The sequence below is a fragment of the Heterocephalus glaber genome, unplaced genomic scaffold (genome assembly GCF_053883595.1).
Source record: "Heterocephalus glaber isolate CG9 unplaced genomic scaffold, H.glaber_assembly_v1.0 deba00001429, whole genome shotgun sequence".
In the NCBI taxonomy this organism is placed as follows: Eukaryota; Metazoa; Chordata; class Mammalia; order Rodentia; family Bathyergidae; genus Heterocephalus; species Heterocephalus glaber.
In genome coordinates this window covers 3,244,045-3,263,696 of record NW_028258294.1, presented here as the reverse complement: position 1 = coordinate 3,263,696, position 19,652 = coordinate 3,244,045, and the positions used below count along the sequence as shown (strand labels likewise).

Below are 19,652 nucleotides of genomic sequence, written 5' to 3'. Positions count from 1 at the left end.
GCATTAAATCTCTAATGAAATAATGTGGATGATAACACTTCACACATTTTATTTATTTATTTTTAATTTTATTGGTACATTTTAGGTATACAATATAATGACATTCATCATTGGAAATTTGCACCTTTACATAATCTCTCTTGGTTCTTACTTGTTCCCCATTCCCTTGGCCTCCCTTCAACCCCTCCATCCCTCCCTATTTACAAAGACTTTGTTTCCATTTTTTCATTTTCTCATATTAATTCCCTTCCCTTCTTTTCTTTCCCCTACCCCTGCCACTACCCCTTCCCCTTTGACCCTTTTCTTCCTATTTCACATTATCTATTATACCTTTTAGTCATTATTTACACTTTCAGTTTCTCACGCACATGTGTGTCTTATTTATTTCACTCAAGAGTATGGCCTCAATGTGCATCCATTTAGCTATGAATGTCTCTAATTTCTCATTTTTTATGCCCGAGTAGTACTCCATTTTATTTAAAAACCACATTTTCTTTACCCAGTCTCCAGTTGATGGGGAATTGGGCTGCTTCCAAGTTTTAGCTATTACAAATTGTGCTGCTATGAACATGGGTACACATATATCACTGTGGTATGATTCTTTTAGTTCTTTGGGGAAGATGCCCAGCAGGGGAATAGCTGGGTCAAATGGGACTTCCAGTCCTAGTTCTTTGAGCTATCTCCATACTGATTTGCACAGTGGTTGCACCAGTCTACACTCCCACCAGCAGTGGAGCAGTGCTCCTCTTTCCCCACAGCCCCACCAGCATTTGTTATTGGTTGATCTCTTGATAGCAGCCATTCTTTCTGGGGTGAGGAGGAATCTCAGCATTGTTTTCATTTGCATCTCTCGAATGACCAGTGATGTTGAACATTTTTTCATATGTTTATTTGCTATTTCTACTTCTTTGTCTGAGAAATGTCTGTTCATTTCAGATGCCCATTTTGAATTGGGCCTTTAAATTTGGGAGATCTGATTTTTTTAAAGTTCTTTATAGATTCTAGATAGTAGACCTTTGTTTGAGGAACAGTAGGTGAAAATTTTTTCCCACATTGTGGGTTGTCTCTTCACACTGTTGGTGGTTTCTCTTGCTGTGCAGAAGCTTTTTCATAAGAAGAGATCCCACTTGTTGATTGTTTGTGCTAGTTCATGGGCAACTGAGGTTTTGTTCATAAAATCTTTTGCTACGCCAATGTCTTCAAGAGTTCTACCTAACCTCTGATTTCAGCCAGTTCAGCGTTTCTGTTTTAATGTTTAGATCTTCAATCCATTTTGATTTTAGTTTAGTGCATGGTAAGAGATATAGGTCTAGTTTCAATCTTTGGCAGTTGAAACCCAATTTTTCCAGCACCATTTATTAAAGAGGCTATCTTTCCTCCAGTGAGGGAGTTTGGCTCCTTTGTCAAAGATGAGGTGGCTGAGTGTGTCTGGAGTTGTTTCTGCATCTTCTAATCTGTTCCAGATTAGAGATCTGTTTCTTTGCCAGTACCATGCTGGGTTTTTTGTTTTGTTTTGCTTTGTTTTGTTTTTTACCACAGTAGCTTTGTAATATAGTTTCAAGTTGAGGTTTGTGATACCCCGTGCCATGTCTCTGTTGCCTAGAATTGCTTTTGCTATTCTAGGTCTCTTCTTGTTCTAAATAAATTTTTGTATTGTTTTCCCAAGGTCTGTGAAGTATGCTGCTGGAATTTCAATTGGGATTGCATTGAATCTATATCGCAGTTTTGGAAGTATGGCCATTTTCACTCTGTTTATTCTTCCTACCCAGGAGCAAGGGATGTCTTTCCATTTTCTGATATCATCTTCAATCTCCCTTTTCAGAGTGCCATAGTTTTCAGAGAAGAGGTCTTTGATTTCTTTTGCTAGGTTGATTCCTAGGTATTTCAGTTTTTTGGATGCTATTGTGAAAGGGATTATTTGCCCTATTTCTCTCTCAGTGAGTCTGTTGTTCGTGTAGAGGAAAGCTGTTGATTTTTGTGTGTTGACCTTGGAACCAGCTACTTGACTGAATTTGGTTATTAAGTCTAGAAGACTTTTGGTGGAGTTCTTGGGGTCTTCTATATAGAATATCATGTCATCTGCAAATAATGACAATTTGACTTCTTCATTTCCTATCTTTATTCCTTTTATTTCTTTCTCTTGTCTAATTGCCGTGGCTAATGTTTCCCATACTATATTGAACAAGAGTGGTGATAGTGGACATCCTTGTCTTGTTCCTGATTTTAGTGTGAAGGATTTCAGTTTTTTACCATTTAGTATATTGGCTGTTGGTTTTTCATAGATAGCTTTTATCAGATTGAGGTAGAGACTGTCTATTCCAATTTTTTGTAGGATTTTTATCATAAATGCATGTTGGATTTTGTCACATGCTTTTTCTGCATCTATTGAGATGATCATATGGGTTTTGTCCTTGGCTTTATTGATACAGTGTATTGCATTTATTGATCTGTGTATATTGAAGCATCCCTGCCTCCCTGGGATGAATCCCACTTGGTCAGGGTATGTGATCTTCTTGATAATCTTCTGCATTCTATTTGCCAGTATCTTATTAAGGATTTTTACATCTATCTTCATTATTCAGATTGGCCTATAGTTCTCTTTTTCAGTTGGGCCTTTCTCTGCTTTGGGGATCAAGGTGATGCTTGCTTCCTGGAATGAATTTGAGACTATTGCTTCCCTTTCAATTTCATTGAAGAGTAAACAGTAGTGGCAGTAGTTCCTCTCCAAATGTCTTGTAGAATTCAGCAATGAAGCCATCAGAATCCGGGCTTTTCTTAGTTGATAAGTTTTTAATTACATTTTCAATTTCATTGATTGACATTGAGTTGCTCAGAATTTTTAGGTCTTCTTTGTTCAACTTTGGTAATTCATATGTATCCAGGAATCAGTCCATTTCTTCTGTTTTCCATCTTAGTGGCATATAGGTTCTGGAAGTAGGTATTGATGATCCTCTGGATTTCTGCTGGGTCCAGTGTAATTTCCTTCTTTTCATTCCTAATTGCATGAATTTGGTCCTTTTCTTTCCTTTTTCTGATAAGTTCACCTAAGGGTTTGTCAATTTTGTTTATTCTTTCGAAGAACCAACTCTTGGCTTCATTGATTTTTTTTGTATCATTCTCTTAGTCTCCATTGCATTGATTTCTGCTGTGGTCTTTATAATTTCCTCCCTTGTATGCGCTTTGGGTTTGTCCTGCTTTTCTTTTTCTAGAACGTTGAGGTTCAGCATTAGATTGTTTAATTGGGCTCGCTCTGTTTTCCTAATATGAGCATTCACTGCTATGAATTTCCCTCATAAGACTCCTTTCATTGTGTTCTTTTGATTCCAATATGTTGTATTGTCATTGTCATTTAATTGTAGGAAGTGTCTGATTTCTTCTTTAATTTCCTCTGTGACCCATTGGTTATTCAGAAGTGTGTTGTGCATTTCCATGTGTTTATGAAATTAAGGTTTCTTTTGCTACTGATTTCCAATTTCATCACTATGCTCTGATAATATACAAGGGATAGTTCAATTCCTTTGCACTTAGTTAAACATGTTCTATGAGTGAGTATGTAGTCTGTTTTAGAAAACAAGCCATGTGCAGCTGAAAAGAATGTGTATTCTGATTTTGAGGGGTATAATATTTTGTAAACATCTCATTTGTTCAAGAGTTTGAGTTCTAATATTTCGTTGCTTATTTTTTGTCTAGTTGATCTATCTCTTTGTGAGAGTGGGGAATTAAGATTCCCCCACTACAATTGTATTAGTGCATATATGACTTTTCATGTCCATTAGTATTTGTTTTATATAGTTGGGCACCCTAGTGTTTGGTGCATATACATTTATGGTTGTCATCTCTTCCTCTTGGGTTGTTCCTTTTACAAGGCTGTAGTGTCCTTCTTTGTCTCTCTTAATCAGTGTTGGCTTGAAATCCACTTGATCTGCAAAGAAGATAGCTACTCCTGCTTTTTTGGGGGGTTCCTATAGCATGGAGTATTGTTTTCCACATTTTATCTTTCAGTCTATAAGTTTCTTTTTGCATTAAGTGTATTTCTTGTATGCAGCATATTGTTGGATCTTGCTTCTTGACCCATTCTGCCAGTCTGTTTCTTTTGATTGGTGAGTTGAGCCCATTAATATTGATGGTTATAAGTGATACGTATTGACTTATCATTGTCATGACTTTTTCTTTTTGTTGGATTCTCCCCCTTTGCCTTTAATTTCTTGTCATGCCCAATGAATTCATTCTTCTGGGCTTCCTGGGGTTGTAATCCTCATTGTCTATTCCTAGTATATTGTCTAAAATTTTTTGGAGTGTTGGTTTGGTATTCATGCAGTTCCTAAGGTGCTCTTTGTCATGAAAGTATCTTATTTCTCCATCAATTTTGAAAGATAGTTTTGCAGGGTATATCAATCTGGGTTGGAGGCTGTTTTCCTTTAGGGCTTGAAATACATCACTCCAAGCTCTTCTTGACTTGAGGATTTGCATTAAGAAGTTTGCTGTGATTCTGATGGGCTTTCCTTTGTATGTGATTTGTTTCTTTTGTCTAACTGCTTATAGAATTTTGTTCTTCTGTTAAGTGTCTGAAATTCACCCACTTTATCACAGCTTGTTTTATGTTTTATGTGACTCCACTGGGAGAGGACCCTTATAGTTTATATCTACCTACCACCAAAGCTACTGGACTCAAGTGCTCATAGGTGGGGATTTTGAGGGACAACTGAGTCATAGGGGCATGATACTCACCAGTGGATTAGTCTGCTGATAATAGCTACATGTTGTTTTAGAGATGAACCCTGGTTGGAGGAAGTGGGTCACTGGGGCGTGGCCTGGAAGAATCTATCTCCCTCCTTCTCCTTTGATTTTCTCTGCCTCTTGTTGTCATACCATGACCTCGTTCCCCTCAGCCATACCACGCTGCCATGGTGCCTTGCCTTGGAGCTGGCCAACTATGGACTGAAACCTGTACAAACTGTGAGGCAAAATAAACTTTTCCTCTGATTTGTCGTGTTGGTTATTGTGTTTGGTGATGAGAAAGTAAAACAGATTTTGGTAGCAGAGAAGGGGGGCTGTTGCTGTGACACTACCTGACCATGTGGTTCATTAGCCTTTGAAACTGGCTTATGGGAGGAGTTTAGAGGGGTTTGGAGTTGCTGGCTAGAGAAGCAGCCCTAGAATGTTGTAAGCTGAGCTTAATGGGAAATTCAGTGCTCAGAAGGCCAGAATGCTGATTAAAAAGCAGAAAGAGAAGACCAGGCCCAGGATGTTTTAATTGGGAACAAGGACTCCATTTGTAGTTGGAGGCCAGGCCAGTTGTGTTATGCTCTGGAGAAAATGTATCTACATTTTGCTCCTATAATGAGATATTGAGGGGACTGACATTAAGAACAGTGAAGTAATCTGGCAGAGTGAATTTCAAGGCAGTTTAATGTTGAGGCTGTGGCATAGGTACTGTTCTGGGCTTTTAAAACCAGCTGTACCTTGAGAATCAAGACCAAAAGACACACCTGAATGGTTTAAAAAGTTTTGAGTTTGGCCAGAAATGAAGCTTTGGTAAATTTAGGGCCTGCAAAGATGGAGCAGGGGAGAGTTTGATTGCTAAAAAGATTTGTGTTAAAAAGAAGCCAGGGCTGGGGATTTAGCTCAGTGGTGCTGCTGCCTGCCTCACAAGTGCAAGGTCCCAAGTTAGATCCCAGGTACCAAAAAAAAAAAAAAAAAAGCCAAATACTTTGGAAGAGGACAATAGAAAAAAATGGCTTAAGGGCATGTAAGGACCAACTAAGGTTCTACACTTTAAAAGCTCAAAATTGCAAAAGTAAAAGACTTTGCTTTGAGAAGAAAGGTCTAGGGTACTGTTTTGGAGAAGGGCAGCTTAGCAAATTGATTCACTGTGCTCAGCCATCCAGACATTCTGAACCTCTGCAACCACCAGCAAGATGCAAAAGGGCTCAGCTACTGCTCAAGCTGAGGCAAACCTTGGCATCTTTCACATGGTGCTTGTTTTATAGGCATGCGGAATGCACGAGTTGCGGGGTCAGGGAGTCTTCCATCCAGATTTCAGAAGAAGGCCCGGGAGGCCAGGCAGTGTGCTCCTGAGAGGGCAGTGTATGAGAATATGTGAAGTTGAAAGTGCAATGGAGACCCAAGAATGTTGGAAAAGCCAGGAATGTGGAACATCTGAGGAAAGCTGCAAGGAGTGAACAAAGCCTGCCCAAGAGAGAAGCCATGAGGGCTATAGTCACTGGCAATGGCATAGGGGCAGGGCTACCCATGTCCTTTGGAGTTCACTTCTTACCACATTGTTCCAGGTGCTGAACATGGAGCTATAGGACTTAATTTTTGCCCTGCTGTGTTTCACTCTTGCTTTGGTCCCATCTCTTTATATCCCCCTATTTCTCCCTTTTGTAATGGGAATGTTTACATTGTACCTTTGTATGTTCAAGATGTTTAACTTTCTTTTGATTTTTATAGAGGCTCAAAGCTAAGAATTTGCCTTAAATGTCAGAGGAGACTTTGTACTTGGACTTTTCAGCAATTCTGAAACTGTTAAGACTTTGGCAACACTTAGAGGTTGCCTAAATTCATTTTGCATAAAGGGATATTTGTGAGTCTTTTGGGGGCTGGGGTAGAATGTCAGGTTCATATCTAGATGTCCCTTCAAAGCCTCATGCACTCATAGGTGGGGCTTTTGGGAGGTGATTGGATCATGGGGATATGATGCTCATCAGTGGATCAGTCCAATGATGAATTTATAGCTAAATGTGATATTGGAAGCTGAAGCTTGGACAGAGGAGGTAGGACACTTGGGGGTGTGGCCTGGAAGTATCTAACTTCCTCTGTCTTCTCTTGATCTCTCTCTTTCCTGCCACCCTGCTTGGAACCAGCTAACTATGGACTGAAATGGCCACAAACTGTGAGCCCAAATAAACCTTTCCTCCTTTAAGTTGTGGGTGTCAGGTATTGTGTGTCAGTGAGGAGAAAGTAACTAAAACATCTTGGAAGCTTGTGCCTGGCTTTCCTCAGTCTTTGCCCTATATACTTTTTCCTTTGCTGACTTCTCTTTGTAGCCTTTTGCTAAATAAGTCATAGTTGTAAGTATGACTACGTGCTGCCTTCAGAGCTAAAGCTAGGCTTGAGAATCTGCTCACTATACCACAAAATGCCACAAATGTAGAGCCTAAACCTTTTTTTTTTAAAGCAGGAATTTCTAGATATGAAATATATATATATATGAAAGAGGTGCTTGTAAAGCTTTTATGGTCTTTTGTCATTCTGTAAGCTAAGTCAGATTTCACCTTCTGGAAATAAACATCAAGCTTTGAAATTCCAAACCTGGAGAGTATTAGAATCTGTAATGATTTTTCTGTTGAACTGGAGTAGGGGTTTCACATAAAAACTAGACTTGGAATCAGTGGGTGTAGATTATGGTGTAGTATGAGGTAGATGAGTGGACAGGTAGGGTGTGGCCAGCTGGGAAGACCTAGGCATAAATATAGACTTCTTAAGACTTTATTGATCAGGTAGGTTATAGCTAACCAAAAGGACAATAGACTAGCATTTTCTAATGTAATGTTTTTATATAACTTCACAGTCTTCAAAATACTTTTACATATGGTATCATTTAATGCTAAAATAACCATATTAGGTAGGAGATATCAGTTCAAAGATGAGGAAACTATGATTCGGAAAAAATTGAATAGCTTACTAAATGTGCTATGGTCAGTTTGAGATAGAACTACAGTTCAAATTCAACTGTTCTAATTTTAAATCTAGATCTAGTGAAATGTAAGAGTGATGAAGTCTTCTAGCTGCCTGATGTACTTGGGTTTTTTGGGTTTTTTTTTTTTAAGAGAGTCTCACTATGTAGTTCAGGCTGGCCTTGAACTCACTATGTAGCCCAAGTCAACCTTGAACTTGCAGTGATCCTCTTGCCTCTGCCTCCTGAGTGCTGGGATTACAGGCATGCATACCATGCCTGGCTGTAATTAAGTTTTAAGTTTATTTAAGAGTATATGTTAGTCAAGCTTCAGAAATAATAGGTATTATCAAGTGAAGGAAAGACGGCAAGGACAAATTGCTTACTCTCACTGTATACATCTTGTGTGTAGATTACTTAGAGAAAGAGAAGCAGTTGACTTTTAAAAGTAGCTTCATTTGGAATTTGGATAGAAAGAGAAGGGGGCAGAACACCTGGGAGGATGTGGACTCCAGTTGCAGAGCTTGTGGTACTCAATAGGACACAGTTGAAGCCTTCTTGATTGCCACTATAAAATCTGGGCAGGAAAGAGCTATTGGAGAAGGCTTGGTCACATTTTTCATAACATCTCAGCTATTGTCAGAGTTTTTAAAATATCAGTTATTAGAACAAGGTTCTTAGAAAAATTAGGGTCCATATGTGTCTTGGATTCACTCTCATTACTCTAAATTGGGTGGGTGGGGGTGCATGAGTTCTTTGGGGACATCTTTTCTTCCTGAATATAAGTGCACAGCTCACCTATCATTTTGAGTTTCTGTTGTGTGTCAGCCATCGGCTAAGTATGTAACATGAAGCATTCTTTAATCCCCCAAAGGTAGGAAATTTAAGCCATATAGCATAGAGAAGTAAAATGAGACTTAAAGAAGTTAAATATTTGTCCAGGGTCACATAGCTAGTAAGTGGTGGCCTGGAATTCAGGCTTAAGACTGAGCCTTAAGCCAGTTTTTTGTTTTGTTTTTTCCTTGACTGAGGTGCCTTACTACAATGATACAACTTCATCCAATCATAGGCATTCTATCAACTCTTTTGCAAGTGCCTAAATCTTCCCTGGGCCTCAGGAAGGGTTAAGGCTCTTCTATTGCGAAAGTTAAGCTTCTAGTGCCTACCTGGAAGTTTCAGAGAGTTTTCCTTGTTGGTGTGTGCATGTTTCATGCTTGTGAGTGTATCCCTTTTCTGGTTCTCCCGGGCTCCAGAGTGACAACCTCCCCAGCTCTTTTCACAGAGGGGTGGATGTAGGTGAGGGGCAGTGGTGGTCACTGTGTCTGTCTGTTGATTTCAGAGCCGGCTTGCCTGACATAATCCTTTCTGGCAAGTCTGACAAAAACTCATCATCTGGGAATAATCTGCCTGATAAAATTTAAAAAGTAGGTAAAGGTTTTTATATTATAGAACTATAAGCAAAAGTAGTGGATGGTTTGGGTGTCTTCTAATATTCTTGTTAGTTTCATCTTGAGAAAGATTTTTGTACAATATTAAAAATAATCAGCATATTGCACAAAAAAACAAGGCTTGAACTCTAGAGAGTGCAGTGGAAAGTGAGGACCATGAGCAAATAAATTATATCCTGGTATAAGTCTTGGCACAGGCAGGAGACACAATTCATATTTGTTAAATGAATACAACTGTGGCTACTGAGCATAAGCAACTGCCCTCTTCTGCTCAAAGAACAGAGCAGTGCAGGCCCCAGCTCCCATTATTGTGCTCTGGCTGGGGATGGGAGGATTCAATTTTTTTTTAAGATCAAATGGTAAAGCTGGGACCAGGTCATCATTTAGAGAATGAAATACAAGCATTTTGGGGGGGTGATTTTATTTGGGATGTTGAGAATAGGTAGCGGTGGTGGTAGTAATAATAGGTAATAATTATATACTTATTCACTATGGACTCTGATAGACTAAGTCCTTTGTACATACAAACTCACAAAATCCTTATGACACAGTTTTGATATTTTACTAGTGAGGCAGCTAAGGTACTCATGCATAGTCACACAGTAAGTAGTTGTGAGACATAAATGTTGAGACCACAGTGCAGCACTTAACTTCTCTTTGTGATATTATAAAGAAATGGGAACCTAGGCATTTTAAAGGCCATCTTTATGGTGTTTACAATGATTATTATTAGAAGAGAGGTAGAAATATATGACTCTGCTTCCCATGAATTCCTGGAGTAATTCCTGGAAATTTTGCTTTTCTTTTACTTCTACATACATGTCAAATTATTATTTATACTTTTTTTTAAAAAAAGAAATGAGAGTTAATGTTTGAGTTTTAGTTCTTGCATGTATAAGATATTTTTTTCTCCCTTCACATATGAGTCAAGTAATAGAAATCAAGCACAGTAAGCAGACAGTATTTTGCAAATGCAAGTTCCCTCCTGGGGGAGCCAGTTCAAGGAGAGACAGAATACCTAGGTGGGAATTTGGAGACTTTTCAGTTAGTAATCTGAAAGTCTGTTCTGTGACTTTGAGGAAGTGAAAAGTTTTATTACTTGTTCTGTTTTGTACAATTCACATTTGTTCCTTTGAGTCATGAAAGATGGAGTTCAAGAAACTGTATGCTCTTTCCTCTAATGAGTTGCATAACCATGTTAATTGAAGGTGGCAAAGCATTAACTCCATTTTTGACATTTTTGCAGCTGTGTTGAACTTTTTTTCAGACCACATATTTATTTTTAATTAACTATTTTGCAGGGTTCATATGTGCATTGATAGAGGGTACTGACTAAAACAATGTAGAAATGCATTCTTGCCAAATTTCAATAACAGATTCTCTAATTGTTTTTGGTAATAGGAATTTTTATTCATGCAGAACTAAATAATGTGACAGCTGTGAGACCTTAGTCATGGGAATGTCTATTTCTTTGCCTGTTGAAACAATTTCCATGACAGGAAGTATTGAGATTATGCCCTTGATTTCTGAGGACAGGTTATGAGGTAAATATATATCATTTTAAATTTCATAGATGTTATAAAAATTTGAAGTAGCTGAAACTTATCCATGTCTTTTTCTGTGAGAAATTTTATAATTCAAAGTCCCTGATGAAGAAAAAGAAAACCACTTATCTTTATAACATAGAAATTGATAAGAATTCTCAAATTACTTCCTTGGTTGTAAGTATTTGTATCTCGGAAAGAAGGAGACTTAATAAAAACTTTGAATCTAAGAATCTGGAGCAGAGGGTTGTGGGGGGGGCCTGTTCATTAACAGACAAGCTACTTCTATGATATCTCTTGTGAAATTTTTACTTATTGTTTTCAAAGGAAGCTTGTTGGAAGAAGAAAAAATTATCTTTCTGGAGACTTAAAGCCACTCAAAATAACATATTCCAGAGGAGTACCATTCAGAGACGTTTTGCATTAAATGGACTAGAAAGGTAGGCTGTAATTTGAGAGGATGTGATTGGCCCTGACAGTGTACAGAACACAGAAAGATGAAGGGACATTTGGCTCTCAATGGCCTCCACTACCGTATTAAGTGGTCAGTTCTGAACTTCTGCAGAGGGTAGGTTTGAGGGAGTTCTGATGGTAGCGTACAGAGTCATCCCTAATTTGAAGACCCGCCCTCACTTTGGTAGGTATCTGAAATGATTCAGGTTCTAACTTCTTCTAGACACACAGGCTTTCCCTGGAGCAGACTTTACGTATTATCTAAACTTTTCATCTGATTTCTTGTGACTCTTACTGGGTGCTATCCCAAATTCAGTACACAGTAAGAATCTGAACTAAAGAATTCGCCAGTGAGTAGGTTCACTGTGAGTTGGTTCCATTTTCTCAGCTCCATTGTCAGCACATAAAAGCCATTAATCGCCTTCTCTTGGAGCTTTTGTATTCCTGTAAGCAGCTGGTAGAATTAGAAGGGGATGAGTTTGGGATTTATGAGTCTTTCTCAGCTACAAGAAGTTGGGGGGCTGGAGATAGAGGTTAGTGGTAGAGTGCGTGGCTACCATGTGCAAGGCAATGGGGTCAACCCCCAGCACTGAAAAGCTTTTTGAGAAAGTAAACAGCTACTTGTTGCATGTGTTCCCTTCTTTATGAGCTCAAAGCTTAGACATAAGACCCACATGAGTTACACAACATCTTGCTAACTATGCTGCTCCTCTAACATATAACTTAAGTTAGAGGACAGGGAGTGAAATGAGAACATATAGTCTTCAAGTATGTATTTGAAGAGCTGTTGTAGATGTTTTGAAAAATAGCTGCTTGCTGTGTACACAAGCCAATGCAAAGGAGGAAAATGGGCGGCAGGTTAAAGAGTAAAAACTTAGGTGATAGAGGACTAGTTGACCTTTAGAACAAGAAAGATGCTTAGAGTTCATCTATGCCATTTCTCATTTTGCAGATAAGAAAACTGAGGTAGAGGCAGACTGAATGGTAAGCTTGGGCTCACAATGTTAATAAGTAGCATGTCCAGGCATTGGATTATTGTCTTTGGGCTTTTAATTTGTTTTTTGGGTTTTTTTTCCCCATTAAGTTTATTGGTACATTTTAGGTATAAAATACAGTTACATACATCATTAGGATCTTGTACCATTACATGAGTATCTTGGTTCTTGTTTTTTTCCCCTTCTCCTGCCCTCCCTTCACCCCCTCCACCCTTTCCTATTTGCAAAGATTTTGTTTCCATTTTTTTCCTTTTCTCATATTTTTTCTTTTCCCTTCTTTTCTTTCCCCTACCCCTCCCACTTCCCCTGCTCCTTTAGATCTTTACATCCTACTACACAATATCAATTATACATTTTTTAAATTATAATATCAAGATCTAGGAGACATCACCACAGATTTTACAGCATTTAAAAGAATATAGAAAGCTTATTACAAAAATCTGTTTTGAAATAAATTTGACAACTTCTAAGAAGTACCTTGGAAGACAAATTAATGAAACTAACTCTGGAGGAAATATAAAATTTGAATAGCACCTATTAAAGAAAGTATATTCCTAGCTTGAAAACCTTCCTATATGGCAACAACAGGCTCATATACATTTTAACTGATAAATTATATCAAACATTTAAAGCAGAAAAAAAGAAGAAACACTTCTCCCCTCATTTTAGGAACTCAACATTGTGCTAATCCGAAAACTGGATAAAGATAATAGAAGAAAAATGTATGAACATAGATAGAAATTTGTTTAACAAAACAAACTCTTAGAAGTCAGATCTGGCAGGATGTAGAAAGTGGTTTTATTATAGGGATGGCAGTGTTGGTTCAGCATTGGAAGATCCACCCCCAAAAGTCATCATTGTAACAGAGGAAAGGAAAAAACCATATGATCCTGTCACTAGTTGGAGAAAAAGTATTGGACTAAATTCCACAGCTGTTCATGGTAAAAGCTATCAGGAGACTAGAAGTAGAACAGAACCTTCTCAACAGATCAGAGCCATGTACTCCATACTTCCAGCAAGAACACCTTATATGAATGGAGAAGATCCAATGCTTTCTCCCTAAGGTGAGGAACAAGGGCAGATAAGCTTACTCTTTATTTGTCCATTAAACTTTGAAACCTAGGCCCCAACAAAATAGTCTGGCAATAAAATGACACAATTAGGATAGGATTGGCAAGGTAGAAACAAAATCTTTATATGTAGATGAAATGATCATCTACAGAGAAAATACTAAGAAATCTCTAGGAGCCCCTATAACTTGTATTTGAATTTAGCAGGATTAGAAAACACAAGCCATATATAAAAATTCAAGTCTGTGTATACTTGCTATAAATGAAGAATTGGATATTGAAATTTAAAAGTTATTTAGGAGTACAAAGGACCTAGAAAAGTAAAAAAAACCCAAAAATCAAAACAGTGTTGGAAGATGTTTAGTACCTAATTTTAAGACTTCTTCTAAAGCTACAGTAATCAAGGCAGTGTTGGTGTAGGGAAAGTCATATAGATCATTGGAATAAAACAGAGAATCTAGAAATAGAACCACACATATATGGTCCACTGAGTTTTGAAAGATTATTTAACATTAGCATTTTATAGAATATAAACTCAATTCAAGAGCCGAGGAAGAGATAGTGTTTTCAGCAAATGGCACTAGAACACCTGGTATCCGTATATAAAAAATTAATCTCAACCCTTTTTTTCCATACATAAAAATAACTTGAAAGGATCTATGAACCTAAATATGAAAGACTAAAACTATAAAACGTGAAGAAGAAATTATAAGGGAAAATGTTTATAAATTTAGGTAGGCAAGAATTTTCTAGGATACAAAAAACATGATGTATAAAAGAAAAAAATTGATAAATGAGATTCCATCAAAATTTAGTACTTTAAATGACATCGTTAAAATGAAAAGTAGACCTTAAACAGACTATATTTCCAGTGCATATAACCTATGACCAGAATATATAAAGAACTCTTACAGCTCATTAATAGACAACCCAATTAAAAAGTAGACACAAGAAGATGATAGCCAGTACAGCATAAGGAAAGGTGTGCAACTGTAGAATCAGAAAAATACTAATCATGAACAATAACAAGTTTGAATTATATACTCATTAGGGAGATGAAGTTAAAAGTTTTAAAAGCCTTGTCATGACTTTTTCTTTTTATTGGATTCTCCCCCTTTGCGTTTAATTTGTCACACCCAATGGATTCATTCTGCTGGGCTTCCTGGGTTTGTGATCCTCATTGTCTTTTCCTAGGGTATTGTCTAAAATTTTTTGGAGTGCTGGTTTGATATTCATGAAGTTCCTAAGGTTCTCTTTCTCATGAAAGTATCTTATTTCTCCATCAATTTTGAAAGATAGTTTTGCAGGGTACATCAGTCTGAGTTGGAGGCTGTTTTCCGTTAGGTCTTGAAATACATCACTCCAAGCTCTTCTTGCCTTAAGTGTTTGCACTGAGAAGTCTGTTGTGATTCTGATGGGCTTTCCTTTGTGAGTGATTTGTTTCTTTTCTCTGCTTGTAGAATTTTGTACTTCTGTTGGGTTTCTGAAATCCTAACTATTATATGCCTATCTGTAGAGGTTTTTTGATCAAGCCTATTTGGAGTCCTATATGCCTAACTTATCTGTATGTCAAGTTCTTTTCCCCTACTTGGGAAGTTTTCTGCCATCACTTCTGTGAACAGCTTTTTTATGTCATCTGCACACTCTGCCGTTTCTTCATTGACTCCAATCAGTCTTATGTTATTCTTTGCATTGTCTAGCAGCTGCTGGATTGATTTCTCATGGTCCCTTACAATTTTAAAGCAATTTTTCTTTTCCTGGTCACTAATTGCAATTTTATCTTCTATATCTGAAATTCTGTCCTCACGCTGGTTCATTCTGCTGTGCAGACTTTCAATGGAGTTTTTAATCTCCTGGAAATCTATTTGCATCTGTTTTATGGATTCCATTTGTTTCCTATGTTGGGATTCCATCATGTTCCTCAGATCCTCTATTATTTTATCTGTTTCCTCTCTAGATTTATTAATCATGTCTTGCACTATGGGCAGAATCTTTGCTGTTATCTGAGTAATTATTTCTGATTTCATTTTGCCCAGATCCTCTTTTGTTGCCAGTTCAGGGAGTCCAGGTGGTTGAGTATCAGATTGTTCCATCTTGTTTCCCTTTGGGGCTGCTGTAGGTGATCTGGAAGTCTGTTTTTGAGGCTTGTTTATGTGTCTTCTCATTTCCACAGGGTGGGGGTGGTGGTGCTTCTGGCGCCCATGTGGCTCACCTTCTCTGCCCTAGGAACATGGAATGCAGTGGGGGGCCTGTTCCTGGGAGCTGGGATTTGCTCACCTTCTCTGCCCTAGGAGTGTGGAATGGTGGCAGGGCAGCCTCTTCCTGGGTGCTGGGATTGGCTCACCTTCTCTCTTTGGGCTTTTAATTTGATGTTTCCTTGTAATCCTTTGCTCCCAGTCCTTTCTCATTGCAAAACTGTGACTAGATGCTCAAGTGTACCACTCAGCAGAGCTTGAGGCTCTTCATTTCTGGAGTTTTATTAATTAAAAGTCTAGATAATTGTCTTCCTGGAGGGATGCAAGATTTTTCTGGAAGTTACTGAGAGCAATAATATGTAGTGAGAGTTCTTTTTCTGTTTTGGATGATGCACATGTGTTCATATGAAAATTTCTTCTGTTGCACTTTGTCTCTGCGTTCTCAAATGATTTACAGGTCCTTTGGTTCTTCTGCCATGGAATTATGATTTGCCAAGAGCTGCCAGCACCCTAGGGTACATCTCAGTTTCCCTAAATAGATAAACAAGAATCCACACGCTTTTTCTCTGTATCTAAAATATAGGAGCCCAGGGCTGGGGGTTTAGCTCAGTGATGCCACCACCTGCCTCATAACCGCAAGGTCCCCAGTTGGATCCTCAGGAGCCCAGAAATATGATGGGAGCAATTCTTGAAATGCAAATGAATTTAGAATGAAAGAGAAGGCATAGCTTTTGGCAGGTAGTAGACTTAATAAATCATTGTTGAATAAATGAATAATAATTCCTCTCCTCCTTCTTTCCTCATAGCTATAGAGCTGGAAGGAAACCTAAAGACGAATTCCACTCTATCTCTTCATTTTATGTAGTAAAAGGAGTGAAGTATAGAAATATTAAATGGCTTATTGAAAGTGACAGAGCTGGGCAGGGCCTGTGCCGGGGCTAAGACTGTGTCATTCTGTCTCTTGATATGTTATTAGGCTGAACCAAGTGAAACTGCCATTTCTGTGAGTCAAAACAGTTGTATATTGACAATTTTATAATGTATCAATCCAACATATATATATTTATATAAGTATACTTATTAAGTTTATTGGTACGTTTTAGGTATACAATATGATGACATTCATCATTGGCAATTTGTTCCTTTACATGATGTATCTTGGTTCTTATTTTTTCCCCCTTCCCCTGCCCTCCCTTCATCCCCTCCACCCTTCCCTATCTACAAAGACTTGGTTTCCATTTTTTCCTTTTCTCATATTTTTTCCTTTGCTTTCTTTCCTTTCCCCTAATCCTCCCACTTCCCCTTCCCCTTTAGACCTTTTCTTCCCCTTTCACATTATCTATTATACGTTTTGATCCTTATTTACACTTTCAGTTTCTCAGCCCAGAGAAACTGTTCGGTATTTACACATGTGTGTCCTATTTATTTCACTTAAGAGTATGGATTCAATGTGCATCCATTTAGCTATAAATGACCCTAGCTATTCATTCTTTATGGATGAGTAGTACTTCATTTTATAAAAAAAGCAACATTTTCTTTATTCAGTCTCCAGTTGATGGGCAATTGGGCTGTTTCCAAGTTTTAGCTATTACAAACTGTTCCACTATAAACATGGGTGTGCATATATCGCTGTGGTATGATTCTTTTAATTCTTTTGGGAAGATAACCAGCAGGGCAATAGCTGGATCAAATGGACCTCTAATCCTAATTTTTTGAGGTATCTCCATACTGATTTTCACAGTGTTTGCACAAGCCTGCATTCCCACCAACAATGGAGAAGGATTCCTTTCGCCCCACAACCCCACCAGCATTTGTTATTGGTTAATTTCTTGATAGCAACCATTCTTTCTGGAGTGAAGTGGACTCTCAGTGCTGTTTTCATCTACATCTCTCAAATGACCAGTGATATTGAACCTTTTTTTTTGTATGTTTATTTGCTGCTTTTTCTTCTTTGTCTGAAAAATGTCTGTTCATTTCAGATGCCCATTTTTGAACTGGGTCTTTAAATTTGGGGAGTCTGATTTTTTAAGGTCTTTATATATTCTAGATAATAGACTTTTGTCTGAGGAACAGCTAGAAAATTTTTTTCCCACATTGTAGGTTGTCTCTTAGCTCTGTTGGTGGTTTTCCTTGCAGTGCAGAAGCTTTTTGATAAGATGAGATCCCAGTTGTTGATTCTCTGTGCTAGTTCCCATTCTTCTGAGGTTTTGTTCATAAAATCTTTTCCTATGCCAGTGCCTTCAAGAGTTCTCCCTAACCTATCTTCCAGCAAGTTTAGTGTTTCTGTTTTAATATTTAGAACTTTGATACACTTTGATTTTAGTTTAGTGCGTGGTGATAGATATGGGTCTAGTTTTAATCTGTGGCAGGTTGAAATCCAGTTTTTCCAGCATCATTTATTAAAGAGGCTATCTTTTCTCCAGTGAAGGTGGTTGGCTCCTTTGTCAAAGAGGAGGTGACTGAGTGTGTCTGAAGTTGTTTCTGAATCTTCTAATCTGTTCCACTGGTCTTCAGGTCTGTTTCCTTGCCAGTACTGTGCTGTTTTTATCACATTAGCTTTGTAGCATAGTTTCAAATTGGGGTTTGTGATACCCCCTACCTTCCCTTTATTGCCTAAAATTGCTTTTGCTATTCTAGGTCTCTTCTTGCTCCAAATGAATGTTTGGATTGTTTTCTCAAGGTCTGTGAAGTATGCTGTTGGAATTCCAACTGGGATTGCATTGCATCTATATAGCAGTTTTGGAAGTATGGCCATTTTCACTCTATTGGTTCTTCCCACCCAGGAACAAGGGATGTCTTTCCATTAGAAAATATCCTCTTTAATCTTTTTTCAGAGTGCTGTAGTTTTCAAGGTAGAGGTCTTTTACTTCCTTCATTAGATTGATTCCTAGATATTTCGTTTTTTTGGATGCTAATGTGAAAGGAATTGTTTCCCCAATTTCTCTCTCAGTGAGTCTGTTATTTGTGTACAAGAAGGCTACTGATTTTTGAATGTTGACTTGTATCCAGCTACTCTACTGAATCTGTCAATTAAATCTAGAAGATTTTTAACAGTGGTTTTGGGTGTTCTATGTAGAGTATCATGTCATCAGCAAATAAAGACAGTTTGACTTCTTTATTTCCTATCTTTATTCCTTTTATTTCTTTCTTTTGTCTAATTGCTGTGGCTAATATTTCCAGAACTTTATTGTACAGGAGAGGTGGTAGTGGACGTCCTTGTCTTGTTTTTTATTTTAGCATGAAAGATTTCAGTTTTTGACCATTTAATATGATGTTGGCTGCTGGTTTTTCATAGATAGCCTTTATCAGATTGAGATAAAGACCATCTATATTCCAGTTTTCTGTAGGGTTTTTTTTATCATGAATGAGTGTTGGATTTTATCAAACACTTTTTCTGGAACAATTGAGATGATCACATGGATTTTGTCCATGCATCTGTTAATATGCTGTATTACATTTATTGATTTACATGTATTGAACCATCCTTGCATCCCTGGGTTGAATTCCACTTGGTCAGGGTGTATGATCTTCTTGATGATCTTCTGCATTCTGTTTGCCAGTATCTTATTGAGGATTTTTGCATCTATGTTCATTAGGGAGATTGGCCCGTAGTTCTCTTTTTTGGTTGCATCTTTCTCTGCTTTTGGAATCAAAGTAATGCTTGGTTCCAGGAATGAATGTGGGAGTATTGCTTCCCTTTCAATTTCATTAAAGAGTTTGAGAAGTAGTGACATTAGTTCTTCCTTAAATTTCTTATAGAATTCAGCAGTGAAGCCATCAGGACCCGGGCTTTTCTTTGTTGGTAAATTTTTAATTACATTTTCAATTTCACTGATTGAAATTGGGGTGTTTAGAATTTTTATATCTTCTTTGTTCAACTTTGGTAATTCATATGTATCTAGGAATCTCTCCATTTCTTCTATGTTTTCCATTTTATTGGAGTAGAGGTTCTCAAAGTAGGTATTGATGATTGTCTGGATTTCTGCTGGATCTGTTGTGATTTCACCCTTTTCATTCCTAATTGCATTGATTTGAGCCTTTTCTTTCCTTTTTTTGATAAGGTTGGCCAAGAGTTTGTTGATTTTATTTATTCTTTCAAAGAACCAACTCTTTCATTCATCGATTTTTTTGCATTGTTCTCTTAGTCTCTATTGCTCTGATTTCTGCTCTGATCTTTATAATTTCCTCCCTTGTATGAGCTTTGAGTTTGTCTTGCTTATCTTTTTTTTTTTAGGTCCCAGGGATCGAACTCGGGTCCTTGCGCTTGCA

The 19,652-nt window shown here is 37.7% G+C and overlaps 1 protein-coding gene across 19 annotated transcripts in view; it reads left to right on the top strand.

The window, feature by feature from the left end:
- The window catches only part of Sytl2 (synaptotagmin like 2), a 122,452-nt gene that overhangs the window by 11,696 nt on the left and 91,104 nt on the right, over positions 1-19,652 (top strand). Inside the window, exon 1 of one of the 19 annotated variants that reach the window (XM_087212079.1) lies at positions 10,967-11,110. The exons of the other annotated variants lie outside the window; for them this stretch is intronic. The gene's annotated coding sequence lies outside the window, so the exon portion shown is untranslated. Of the gene's footprint in view, positions 1-10,966; positions 11,111-19,652 lie in introns of those variants that run through there. 19 annotated transcript variants of the gene reach the window in all.